Source organism: Myotis myotis, unplaced genomic scaffold, assembly GCF_014108235.1.
Source record: "Myotis myotis isolate mMyoMyo1 unplaced genomic scaffold, mMyoMyo1.p scaffold_m19_p_20, whole genome shotgun sequence".
Taxonomy (NCBI): domain Eukaryota; kingdom Metazoa; phylum Chordata; class Mammalia; order Chiroptera; family Vespertilionidae; genus Myotis; species Myotis myotis.
This window is the reverse complement of record NW_023416325.1, coordinates 25,194,297-25,208,302: the sequence shown is the minus strand read 5'-3', so window position 1 is coordinate 25,208,302 and position 14,006 is coordinate 25,194,297. Positions and strand designations below refer to the sequence as shown.

Sequence of the window (14,006 nt, the reverse complement as noted above, 5' to 3'; positions counted from 1 at the left end):
CCGAAGGAAATACGAAGAGAGAGCAGAGCTGGCTGCTTAGATCAGGTTTTAATACAGTTCCCAGCTGACCTAAATCACCCCATCACCCGCAGCCAGCTGCTGAGCGTATCAGCCAGCTCCGTGCTGCCGCGCCAACCTGGGGCAGGCGAGGAAACATGAGAATGGGGCTGGAGGACACAGAGGGGGGACCCTACTGGGGAGGAAATGCCCATCTCCAGCGGGGGACCCTCCTTGAGGGCCAGGGCAGGGCACCGTGAAGCGCTCCAGGTAAAGGCTCTCCCAGGGGAAGGCGGATGCCTGCTCTTTCCCAGCTGTTAATTTGTTGCTCATGATGAGATAATCCATAAAAATTAGCAGTGATTTCCTTCATTGTGTTAATATCACTGGCAATAAAACTGCTGTTAAGGATGCCTTTTCTCTGCATGGAGGAGTAGGATGTCTAGGAAAAGAACAGCTCTCCGTGGCGGTGGAGGGGGAAAAGGAAACAAAACTGGAGAGAGAAATACAGGGGGAGTGATTTTCATACTTTGGCCGGAAGTACAGTGGGGCCTTGACTTACGAGTGTCCCAACTAACGAGTTTTTTGAGATACCAGCTGTCTCTCGGCTGATTTTTTGCATTGAGTTGATAGAGTAGTTTGAGTTAACGAGCTCCTTAATGAGCTCCTTAATGAGCTCGGTCTCGGAACGAATTAAACTCATAAGTCAAGGCCCCACTGTATAGGGGGAAAGTAAATGAAATGCAAGCTCTGGTGTCTCGCAGAGCACTGGCTATGAAGAAATGCATGTGGTGGTGACACCTTGGTTTCAATGGGCAGGTGTATGGGTGGCCAGAGGGCTTCCCAGGGTGCTCAGTGGAGGGAAAGATGGTGACAGCCAGAGCCGCTGGCTTCAGCTTCAGCCTTGGTCAGAGCATTGGCATGGGCCCCCAGGACAATTCTCTGCAGAGGGTCCATACTCGCTTATGAGGCCTATGAAGCCCGACATGATCTGTGATCTAGCCTTGACTCTCTTCATCTGCATCCCCTAAAGCGATATATATATATATATATTTACACACACACACACATATTTAAATAATTGATTTCTGAGAGGAAGGAAGAAGGAGAGATAGAAACACCAATGATGTGAGAGAATCATTGATTGGCTGCCTCTTGCATGCCCCCTACTGGGGATTGAGCCGCAACCCGGGCATGTGCCCTGAATCAAACCATGACCTCCTGGTTCATAGGCTGATGTTCAACCACTGAGCCACACTGGCCAGGCTCTCCTGAAGCTCTTGTCCTCTGTGGCCAAACTCTACCCACACTAGCTAATGCCAGTTTCTTGTGTACCAGGAGTCTTCCTGTTTAGGGCTTTTACACATACAGTTTTGTTTTTCTTGACCATGATTTGACCCTCCCCCTCCCTTTCTCTTTTCCGTCTGGCCAACTCTTGTGTATCTCTCAGATAAAATGAAATGTCTTCAGATAATCCTTCTTTGAACTGTACTCCTAGTACCCGGCACTATTTCCACATTGCATATGGATGGATAAAGTGTTTTCCCTGCTTAAACCCTTCCCCAGTTGCTCATTGCCTCCAGGATTAGGTGTAAACTCAGTTGTATATAGTACCTGTATTAATTTGCTAGGACTGCCATAATAAATACGACAGACTCACTATCTTAAACAACAGAAATTTACTTCTCATGGTTCTGGAGACTGGAAGTCCAAGGTCAAGAGATGCTGGAAGGCTTGGTTTCTCCTGAGCCCTTTCTCGTTGGCTTGTAGAAGGCTGCCTTCTCATCATTTCCTCACATGGTCACAGGTGTCTCTCTGTTTCCAAATTTCCTTTTCTTTTAAGGACAACAGTCGAATTAGGACCTGGCCTAATGACCTCATTGTAACTTATCACCTCTTTAAGGGACCTATCTTCAAATACAGTCATAATTTAAGATACAGGAGGTTAGGGCTTCAACATATGAATTTTGAGGGAACATAATTCAGCCCATAACAATACCCATGTGATTTAGCCCCTGCCTACCTCACCAGGAACATGTCTAACCTACCCGCCTAACTTTGTATTCTGCTTCACATCCATGAGTATGCCGTACTTTTTGGTCCCCATACCCAGAAGGCTTTTGTCCATGTGTTTGCCTGATAAGAATCCAGACAAATGCTCTAAATCCCAGTTTAAATGTGAAGTTCCCCATGAAGTTTTCTCTAACACTGTTTTCCCCTCCCTGTTACAGTTCGTACCCTTCTTCTGGATCATCATGCCTTAAAACACCTTTATTACAGCAGGTTTGCGTATAGTCTTTTGAGAGCACTGACTAACACAACCTGGGTACTCCATAAATTATTGAGTGAACAAATGAATGAGTGAGTTGAAGGCTCAAGAAATGGTTTAGGATTTAATAATTCAGGACAGAGATGATGCTGCCTTAGAGTAGGAGGGCAACAATGGAGATAACAAGAAGTAAACAGATCTATTTGAAATTGAATTGATTGGTCTTGGTAGTAGATGAAAGATGGAGGATAAAAGAAAGTTCAAGAATGACAAGGTTTCTGGCTTGACCAACTAGGTAGCTAGAGGTATCTTTTGTTAAGAAGAGGAAGAATGGGCCTAGCCAGTGTGGCTAAGTGGTTGAACATCAACCTATGATCCAGGAGGTCACAGTTTAATTCCAGTCATGGCACATGCTAGGGTTGGGAGTTCAATCCCCAGTAGGGGGCATGCAGGAGGCAGCCAACCAATGATTCTCTCTCATCATTGATGTTTCTAACTCTCCCTCTTCCTTCCTCTCTGAAATCAATAAAAAATATTTTTTAAAAAACACAGGAAGAATGGAAGAGGAGCTGCCTTGGGGTTAGGGTATGGGTTGAGGGAAGTTTGAGAATTCCATTTATTTGAGATATTTATAAGACATCCAAGTAGAGATGTCAGGCCGTCAAATGTGTATAAGATGGTAGATCGCCGAAGACTAATCTTGGGCAGATATATAAGTAGGGAAGTCATTGGCATGTAAGTAGTATTCAGAGTCATGGGATCAGGCGGGCAGTCTCCTAGGGAGAGAATGGTGTGGAGGGACCAGGATTGAGCAACCTAATATGTTCATTCCAAAAAAGGAAGCTCCATTATGCAAAACAGATATAGTTCACTGAATCCATAATAAATGACAGGATTAAAGTATCTATAAGACTTAACCAGTCAACATATTTTAACTGGCAAGACCTAATGGGAAGCTGTGAACTTTAGGCATATTGGCCAATTATACTAGGCTAGCCACAGGAAAGTGGAGGATGGTTTTGACAAAGCAGAATATATTTGGTAGACCAGCTGATACCAGCTTTTGGCCTCACATCCATCCCAGATAAAGCAAACATTAGCCTGGAGTGTCCATTTGCCAGCCTGGGAAAATTTTCCCTAGTGATGTGTTGGAAGATTCCCAGGGGATAAATCATGAACACAGTCTTGCAAATTAGTACAGAATTTCTCCAGACCATTTACACTTTTTGGTAAGCCTTCTTTTTTTCTGGGAAGAAAGCAGAGTGAAACAAATAGGATTTGCATTTAATTTACTTGATGGGTGATTTACCCTTTCACTCATGTATACTCAATTTTATGAAGAAACTGCTATAAGTCTAGGTTAAGAAGAAAAATAAGGATAGTATTTGATCTTTGGCCTCCAACATCTTGTGGAGACAATATTAACATGTATGAAAAGTTGAATGACAGTGTAAGACACTTCATAAGTATAGTAAGGCAAAACATATTTAAGTGCCCAATGAATGGTACAGACAATACATGGTATAAGAGCTTAGTAGAGAGAGAATTCACTCTCTCTATATAGAAATCATCACAGTAAAAGCAGTCTTAAGAGGGAAATTCATAGCAATACAGGCCTAACTTAAGAAACAAGAAAATCTCAAATGAGCAGCCTCACCCCACAACTGATGGAACTAGGAAAGAATAACAAACAAAGCCCAAAGTGAGTAGGAGAAAAGAAGTAATAAGGATCAGAGTGAAATAAATGATACAGAGTCTTTAAAAAGCAATGCAAAAGATGAATGAAGCCAAGAGCTGGTTCTTTGAAAAGATAAACAGCCCTGGTCAGTGTTGCTCAGTGGTTAGAGTGCTGGCCCATGTACTGAAGGGGTGCAGGTTGCATTCCCCATCAAGGGCACATACCTGGGTTGCAGATTTGATCCCCAGCCCTTGTCGGGGCATTTGTGGGAGGCAACCAATTGATGTGTCTCTCTCACATTGATGTTTCTCTCTCTCTCTCTCTCTCTCTCTCTCTCTCTCTCTCTCTCTCTCCTCTCTTTTCCCCTCCCTCCCTTTCACTCTCTGTAAAAATCAATAGAAAAAATATCCATGGGTGAGGATTAACAGCAATAACAACAACAAAAAGATAAACACGATTTATAAATCTTTAGCCAGATTTATTAAGAAAAAAAGAGATAGGACACAAATAAAATCAGAAATGAAAGAGAAGTAACAATTGACACCACATAAATATAAAGGATTATAAGAAAACTAGGGGCCCAGTGCATGAATTTGTGCACCATGAAAGGCACTGTGGGCCACGAGACTGCGGTGGGCACAGGGGCGGGTCTCAGCCCATCCTCCACACCCCCGCCTGGCCCCTCCCACTGCAGCCCCCAGTCCCCTGTTGCTGGTAGCCCTGCTCCTGCTGCTGCCCCTCCACACACTGACGCTGATGGCACTGGCCCTGCTTGCACCTGCTGACGGCGTGGCGCGACTGGGGCAGGCGCCAGCAGTAGGTGTGAGCAGGGCCAGTGCCATCAGCAGGTGCGAGAGGCAGCTGCCAGCCCTGATTGCCCCTCAGGATCAGGGGGAGGTGGAGAAGCCCTCAGGGGCAATCGGGCCGGCAGCCGCTGCTCGCACCCACTGACGGTACCAAGCGATCGGGCCCAGGGGCCGGCGCCCAGTGCAGGCAGCGGGTGCAAATGGGGCCGACACCAGCAGCAGGTGCAAGCACCTGGTGGGACCATGACGCACAGGAGCAAATAATTTTCAGTAACCACCAGAGGCTTGCCCTGATGAACAGCAATTGGTGCCCCATCTTGGTCTGGCATCCCACTCACCTGCTCCACCATCCCGCAGCAGCCTGCCATGTTCCGCGCATGCCCTCTGGTGGTCAGCGCATGTCATAGCAACTGGTTGTTCGGTTGTTCTGCCATTCGGTCTATTTGCATATTAGGGTTTTATATATATAGATCTTATGAACAATCCTAGGGTGTCCCCCAAAATGTATACACACCCTTTGAATAATTATAAATGCATTGTTTATTAAAATACATTTCATTTTCAAAATTGGGCTATCAGCTGTTAAAGTGTGTATACATTTTTTTGGAACAACCTGTATATGTCAACAAATTGGACAATCTGGAGGAAATCAATAAACTTCTAGAAAAATACAAATCTTTCAAAACTGAATCAAGACAAATCAGAAAATCTGAATGGAACAATTACAATGTATGGAATTGAAGCTGAAATAAAAAAATTTCCAACAAGCAAAAGTCCTGGACCAGATAGCTTCACAGGTGAGTTTTACCAAACATTCAAAGAAGAACTAACACCTAAACTCCTCACTCTACTCCAAAAAGTTCAAGAGAAGGGAAGACTCTCAGCTCATTTTCCAAGGCCAGTATTACCCTAATTCTAAAACCAGAAAAAGACACTACAAAGAAAGGAAATTATAGTCAATATCCTTGATGTACATAGATGCAAAAGTCCTCAACAAAATATTATCAAAATGCATGCAGCAGTACATTAAAGAAATTATACACCATGATCAAATGGGATTTATTCCTGGAATGCAATGTTGGTACACTATTCAAAACTTAATTGAGATAGACCACATAAATAATAGGAAGAATAAAACTTATGTCAATACATGCAGAAAAATTATTTGACCAAATCCAGTATCCATTTCTGATAAAAACTCTCAACAAAGTGGGAATAGAGGGAATATACCTCAACATAATAAAGGTCGTATATGACAAACTCATAGCCAACATCAACAAACCCACAACTCAATAGGCAAAAAATAAAAGTGGTTCCTTTAAGATCAGGAAGGATACAGGAATGTCTGCTTTCTCCACTCTTATTTAACATTAGAGGCCTGGTGCAGAAAAATTTGTGCACTCTGGGGGAGTCCCTCAGCCCGGCCTATGCCCTCTTGCAGTCTGGGACCCCTCAGAGGATGTCCACCTGCTGGCTTAGGCCTGCTCCCTGGGGGATTGGGCCCAAGCTGGCAGTCAGACATCCCTCTGGCAGCCCTGCAGCCCTCGGGGGATGTCCACTTGCCAGCGGGGAGAAGGCCTAAGCTGCAGTCTGACATCCTTAGTGCTGCTGAGGAGGTGGGAGAGGCTCCCGCCACCACTGCTGTGCTGGCAGCCGTCAGCCTGGCTTGTGGCTGAGCAGAGCTCCCCCTGTGGGAGCGCACTGACCACCAGGGGACAGCTCCTGCATTGAGCATCTGCCCCCTGGTGGTCAGTGTGTGTCATAGTGACCAGTCATTCCCAGTTGTTCTGCTGTTAGGGTCAATTTGCATATTATCCTTTTTATTAGATGGGATAGAGGCCTGGTGCATGGATGGGGGCTGGCTGGTTTGCCCTGAAGGGTGTCCCGGATCAGGGTGGGGGTCCCCACTGGTGTGCCTGGCCAGTCTGGGTGAGGGGCTGAGGGCCGTTTTCAGGCTGGCCGGCGACTGAAGCTCCCAGCCTCTCCTTTTTTTCATTTTTTTTAATTCTGGGATTTATTTACCTTCTATAATTGAAACTTTGTTGCTTTGAGTGGAGCTCAGAGCCACCGAGGCAGCTTGGCTTCCTCCATCATTGGGGCAAGCAAGCCTCCTGCTTGCTCCAGCTCAGTGGCTGCTGGCCGCCATCTTGGTTGGGTTAATTTGCATATAGTCACTCTGATTGGCTGGTGGGCTTGGCTTAAGGCATAGCGAAGGTACGGTCAATTTGCATGTTTGTCTTTTATTAGTTCAGATAGTCCTGGAAATCCTAGCCATGCAATAACAAGAGGAAATAAAAATCATCCTCATTAGAAAAGAAGTAAAACTGATTTTTTTTTCCAGATGGCACGATACTGTATATTGAGAACCCTAAGCATTCCACCCAAAACTACTAGAACTGATCATTGAATTTAGTCAAGTATCAGGATATATAATAAATATTCAGAAATATTTGAGGGTGAGAGTGCCCCGTGACACATGCTGTGAGGGTGAGAGTGCCCATGACATGCGTGCACTGGGTTGGGCTGAGCATGTCCCTCTGTGGGTGAGCCCTGGGCCCCCCTCTCGGAGGCCAGCCAGCACCAGAGAGAGGACGTGATGGTCCCGCGTGGGACACTGGTCAGGATTCAGTGGTGCCCGGGTGACGGGCACTCTGTCACTTAGGGGATGGGAGGGCTCCCCTTTCCTGCCCACTCCCTGCCCCACCCCCCATAGGAAAGTGGCCATGGAGAGGCCTGGCTCTCCTACAGCTGAGTTCCCAGTGGGAGGCCGAGACAAGCTGGCCCCCCGCTCTGCTGAGCACGCTCCGTGGGGAGATCTCTGCCGAGGCTTTGCTTCTCAGCATGAGCCCCTGGGGACACCTTTGCTGATCTGAATACCCACCTCAGCTGCTGTGCTGGGCCTGGTCCTGGTGTGGGGGGCAGAGATGAGAAGGTGTGGGACTTGGTTTCAAGGAGTGGACAGAATAACGACACAGATTGTGCTACTCGGGTGGCACCTGCAGGATGGAGATGTGACTCCAGACCCAGCAGCCAGGTGCCAGCCAGTTGGGAACGGGCAGAGGCAGGAAGGCTCTCCAGGCTGCTGTCCCCTGAGCGGGTTTACAAGAAGAGGGAAGTGGGCCTCATGATGGGGAAGGCCGCGTGGGGCGGAGAGGGAGTGCAGGAGGCGAGGCTGGAGTGGACCTAGCCCCACCATGGAGACCCTGGGCCAGACGAGGGAGCTTGAGCATTGTTTGGGAGTTTCAAGGGGGTTTAAGTAAGGAGAGTGCCTTGGTAATTTGCATTTTAGTTAAGTCATCTTAGTGGTAAGATGGAGGGCCTATTAAAAAGGATCAAACTTTAAAAAGAGAGGTCAATTCAGAGACTGTTGCAGTAGTCTTTCGGTCCATCCATCCATCCGTTTATTCACTCATCCTTTCTTTAAAAAAATTATTTTTATTGATTTCAGAAAGGAAGGGATAGGGAGAGAGATAGGAACATCAATGATGAGAGAGAATCATTGACCGGTTGCCTCCCACATGCCCTACACTGGGGATTGAGCCTGCAACCCGGGCATGTGCTCTGACCAGGAATCGAACCATGACCCCCTGGGTTATAGGTCAACGCTCAACCACTGGGCCAAGCCGGTCGGGCCATTCATCCTTTCAGTGACTATCTACTGAGCACTGGTATGTGTCCAGTCCTTGGGGAGTGCTGGCTCTACTAAGGTAGACACGGAAGACAGCTAACATAGGAGAGTGAGGAGGCCTGGGCCTCTGAGAGAGAAGGTAGAGGAAGGAAAATGGAGAAAAACGTCATTTTGGAGGTCAACTTAGGATGTGGTCACTGATGGGAAAGGACAGGCGGTGGCTATGAAGGAGAAAGTAAGGTGTCTCCATGTCCCGCGCGGCGACTGCTGTGGCTGCGTCAGGAGGCGGCCCCTAGCGTCCTCAGCACCCCATAAGCGCACACCGGAGACAGGCGTGCTGGCACCTCCCCCTTTCAGCCGACTTCCTCTCTCCTGTGAAAGTCCTAGGGCTGCGCTGGGTGACTGGGTGACTGGTGGGCGCCCACCGGTGGCCGTCCAGCAGGGCCGTGGGGGCGGGAGACACTGTGATGCCTCTGCAGGTCTGACGCAGGGGGAGGTCTGTTGGGAGGACACTGTTAGCGGCAGATCAAGTAATTGGGGGGCGTTAGGGACCAGAACAGTGGACTCAACATCAAGATAGGACTTGGCTCAAGTCCTAGCTTGGTCCTTGGTCTGCGGTTTGAGCTCAGACAAACTTTTCTCCCCCGAGAGTCCCGGAGGTCTCGTCTTAAAGTGAGATGATCAGAATAGGTCAGTGGTCGCCAAACTTCCTGTTAGTGGTTAAATCTTTTGTTCAAATAAAATCACTACAGGATCCCAACAGGTGGGAGCTGAGCCACAGTTTGAGAACCAGAGTGTGTGGGGTTTTGAGGTCCCTTCCATCCCACACGGGCCTCCTCGAGCCTGACCCCTGGCTATGTGGGCACAGGGGTCAGACGGTGCCTTCGGCCTCCCCGAGGCTGCAGTAGGACTAACAGGACTGGGGAGAAAGGCGCCCGGAACCCGCCCCCGCCTCACAGACCCAGGATCATGTCTTCCGCGGCCTAATTAAATCTAAGCCCTTTAGGGTGTTTCCCTTAAAAAAGGAAAGATGGAGAGAGAAAGAAAAGCACTAGGGCCATGAAGCCTGGTGCCCCGCCGTCCCCGCCCCCTCCTACAGCTCCCGCTCCCCGCGCACCCCCTCGGGCTGCAGCACAGCAACTACTTCCTTCTCCTCTCCTGAGCATTTAGGACAGTGATGGCGAACCTATGACACCCGTGTCAGAGGTGACACGTGAACTCATTTTTTTTGGTTGATTTTTCTTTGTTAAATGGCATTTAAATATATAAAATAAATATCAAACATATCAATCTTTGTTTTACTATGGTTGCAAATATAAAAAAATTTCTATATGTGACACGGCACCAGAGTTAAGTTAGGGTTTTTCAAAATGCTGACACACTGAGCTCAAAAGGTTCGCCATCACTGATTTAGGAGGTACACAGAGTCCTGAGCCTCACCTGCAGTCAGTTATGCTTCTCACCCCTTCCAAAGGCCCCAGTCCCCAAGGAGGAGGCCGGGGACCCCTGGCTAAGGGTGCTCTAGGCCTCGTCTTTGCTCTTCCAGGCCCAGGAGGTGGGGTGGGGGTAAGAAGGGGGACGTTCTCCCACTCGAGCCGGGCTGTGCCCACAAAGGTGGGTGCTGCACTGTGTTCCTAGTGTGAGCTGCCAGTTGTGATCCAGCCCAGAGGGTCTGTAACGGGCCAGGGGTCTTCCGCTCCCCAGGACACCGGGCTTCCTGCCTATCAGGGCGTCAGCCTTCCCTCCCATGAGGCCTGGCCCGACCTTGGGCAGTGTGGCTACCATATCTGCCATGAAGGGCCTTCTGTGTCTCACCAGAGAAGATTTGGATTGTTTCCAAAACATGTGTTTCTCCAGCCCCGCGAGAAACACGCATGCTGACTACACAGAGACGGGGAGGTCTCTTTGGCCCTATTGAGACATAAGCTGCTCAGCACCAGGTGCACCGGAGGCCATGCCCGTCAGACATGTTATTATGCAGAAGAGGAAGGAAGGTCAGCCTGTGGGGTCTGGCCTGCCCACTGCCTGCCAGGCCTGGGAGCCACCAGGGCGGGCACAGCAGCTGGCAGAGCTGCCCTGCCTCTGAGGGCATGGCTGAGGCCCTGTCTGGAGCGGAAGCAGCGGGCGGTGCCCAGTGACCGGGGTGAAACACAGTGTCAGCAGCAGGGCAGTCTCGCTGGCTGGGTTGGCAGGTGCAGCGCCCACAGACCACTCACTCCCTGGCTGTGTGCACCTGTGAAGAAGCATTTTGAGGTAATAACACGAAATGGGCCTGACCCCATGCACCAGAGCCCTGTCCCTGGGCCTGGCAGGAGCAGAGCCCGCACAGGCCTCCCCAGGCCCGGACTCTCCCCAAAGGGACCTGCCTCGGGGCTCTTCCTGGAGCCCTTCCCCATAACAGGCCCTACCCTGGTCTGCAGCGGTATCTAGGTTGCCTGCTTCTGTCAGATGGGGCAGCGGCCCTGGGCCTCCTCATAGATGACAGATGACGATAGAGCTAACAAGACCCAGCTGGCTGTTCAGGAGAAAGCAGCCCATGGATCAGTGGTTCTCAACCTGGGCTGCACATTAGAATCACCTGGGAATCTTTTTAAAATCCTGATTTCTGGGCCTCATCCTCCAGAAATGCTGTTTCTTTGTTACTAATGTTGTGGCCCCACCCCATAACAAAGAAACAGAATTTCTGGAGGATGAGGCCCAGAAATCAGGATTTTAAAAAGATTCCCAGGTGATTCTAATGTGCAGCCAAGGTTGAGAACCACTGCCATAGATGCTGAAAGCTGCCTGGCCTGGGACCCCAGCGAGAGGTGCCTGTGAGGACATCGTGCTGAATGTCACCGTGGCAACCACAGCGACTGCTCACCACCCACCTGGAGTCCGGGGTCCCACTCATTGTGCAGGGAGGGTCGGGCCACCCCAGCTCCATCCTGAGCATCAGGCCAGAAAGTATCCTGAGTCAGATCCCGTGCACTCAGTTTACAGATGAGGAAACTGAGGCCCAGGAAGGAGGTGGGACTTACCGAAGGCCACAGAGCTGGTGGGTGGTGGAGCGGGATTGGCCTTGGAGCTAAGGAAGGCCAGTCTGTCCTGTGTGTGTCTGGGACAGTGTGTGAGGCTCCCCCTCTGTCTAGGTGTTCAGGGTCTAACAAAGGAGAGGGCTGTGTAAGGATCGGAAGCCAGTGTGCAGAGTTCTCTAGCACAGAGGGCAGTATGAACAGGGGAGCGGCCAGGAGTCAGGGAAGGCTTCCCAGGGGAGGTGACGTCTGAGCCAAGTTTTGAGCAAAATAGTTCTAGACAGAAATGTAGGGACAACCTACAGTCCCCGCTAACTCCAAATCCTAGATGCTGACTGCACAGCATGCACGCACTGGCTCACTGGGGGCCTCTGCACACGTCTGCTCCTATGGGCCCCGTCAGCTGCAGGAGGGTGGGCCCCCGAGGCTCCCAGTGAACCAGGAAAGGACCCCAAAGCACACGTGGCACACTTCCTCATGCAGAAGGGCTCTGTGGAGCCATCAGCACACGATCCGGCAGCAGGCCCCACGCTCCATGGTGTCGTTCACATTGGGTGGTGCGTGGGGTGGGGCTGTCAGGTCAGGGACAGACCTCAGAAAGGCCAGCAGTGGTGATGACAGCCAGAGCCTGCCCTGCCTCGCCCCCTCCCTGCGTCCGTCCATACTCCAGCCCCAGAACACACAGCCCCCGCTCTAGGCCCCTATTGGCTCTCAGCCTCCAGAGGAAGGGTCCAGGAGGTTTGGCCAGAACAAGTGTGACAGCTCTCGCCCTTTCTGGTCTTGTGTGGTGGGGTTTTCTCAACTCAGTCCAACCCATCTTATAACAAGTATCTTGAAAAAGCCCACTTTTCTATCCTAAAATGAAATTCAGAGGTACTATAACCTTTCTGCACACATGACTTAGAAACACACAATGTCCTAAATGTAACATCTAGGATAAATTAAAATAAAATCTACACTAATAAAAGGGTAATATGCTAATTAGACTGGGTCTGCCTGACATCTTCCGGATGTCCAACTTCCTTCCGGACAAAGCCATGGTGGTGGGGGCTGAGACAGAGGCAGTTCGGGGCAGTCAGGCCGGCAGGGGAGCAAGCAGTTAGGGGCAATCAGGCCAGCGGGGAAGTAAGCAGTTAGGGGCAATCAGGCCAGCGGGGAAGTAAGCAGTTAGGGGCTAGATCAGGCTGGTGAGGGGGAGCAAGCAGTTAGGGGCAATCAGGCCAGCAAGGGAGGGAAGTTGGGGGCCATCAGGCCGGCAGGAGAGGGCAGTTGGGGGCCATTGGGCTGGCAGGGGAGAGCAGTTGGGGGTGATCAGGCCAGCAGGGGAGTGGTTAGGGGGCATTCAGGCAGGCAGGCAGGTGAGCAGTTAGAAGCCAGCATTTCCAGCAGTCAGACATTCCCCAAGGGGTCCCAGATTGGAGAGGGTGCAGGCCGGGCTAAGGGACACCACCCCCATGCATGAATTTTGTGCACCAGGCCTCTAATAGCATAATAAAATATATTTCAATCCATAAATGCCTGGGCATTAGTATATGTGCAGGTAAAAATGTCCCCCAAGTTTCCAGAAGGCCTCCTAGGTTCCTGTGAAGAATCATAGGTTTGGAGTTAGAGAAACGTGGCTCTCAATCTGCTGGGCTGGCTGTGGCCTCGGCAAAGGCATTGGCTTATTTGAACCCAGGGCTTTCGTCTGTAAGTTGCGCGTGATTGCGGCTGCCTCAGGCTGGCTGGGGCATGAACGAGCTGATGTTCACAAGAGCTCTGTGCCAGGCAGCCTTTCCCCTCCTGCTGCCTTTGCTCTGGACACCCACCTCCTGGTATGTTCACAACAGCCTCATGCTTCCCCTCTGTTCTGCACTTCACCTTGGAGAGCAGTTTGCCTCCATCACAGTGTGTGGCCTGCGCTCCCCCTTCTCTGCAGGTCTCTGTGCTGCCAGCTCAGCAGCCTTCCCTGCTTATCACCTGCCTGCACCCTTTGCCGGACCTCCTGCTGCTCTGAGGAGCCCGAGGCTGGCTCAGCTCCAGTGTCCTGGGTCAGGAGGACACAGCTCTCAGAAGCCCCATCCTCAGCCCATACAGTTCTGGATGTTGCCAATGCGTGGTTGTAGTCAGGGCAAGGGGGCTATTGGTGCCCATCTGCCCAGCGAGGCTGGCCCCAGACCTGGCTCTAATACATGGGGAGAACCCTACCCAGCTCTGCAAAGACTTCCTATTGCATCTGCTGCCTCATGGGCAGCTGCCAGCACCCACTGTATCTCACATGCTATATTCCTCATTGCCACCCAATGCCAGCAAAAGCAGCTGCTTAGACCACACCGTAACCATGGCCTGGGACCACAGGAGGCAAGGCACTGCCTGCTGCCCCATCCTCTCCTGCAGAGTCGAAGTCAAACCGCCTCCTCCAGGAGCTGCCCTGGAGCACTGGGGACCCCTGGCCACTGCTCCCCACTGTAGCCTTCACAGCCCCCTCAAGGGTGGTGTCTATACCAGGCTTCCACCTTGGTTCATAAATTCATTCACTGAACAAATGTGTCTGGTGCCTGCTGTGGACAAGGCCCTGTTCTGGGCCCTGGACATAAAGTGTGAACTAAAACAAACCAGAATCCTTGCCTCATGA

At 50.4% G+C, this 14,006-nt stretch overlaps 1 protein-coding gene across 2 annotated transcripts in view; it reads left to right on the top strand.

Annotated features, from left to right (window-relative positions):
- Positions 1–14,006, top strand: part of GRIK4 (glutamate ionotropic receptor kainate type subunit 4) — a 241,974-nt gene that overhangs the window by 79,113 nt on the left and 148,855 nt on the right. The gene's annotated exons all lie outside the window — the stretch shown is intronic.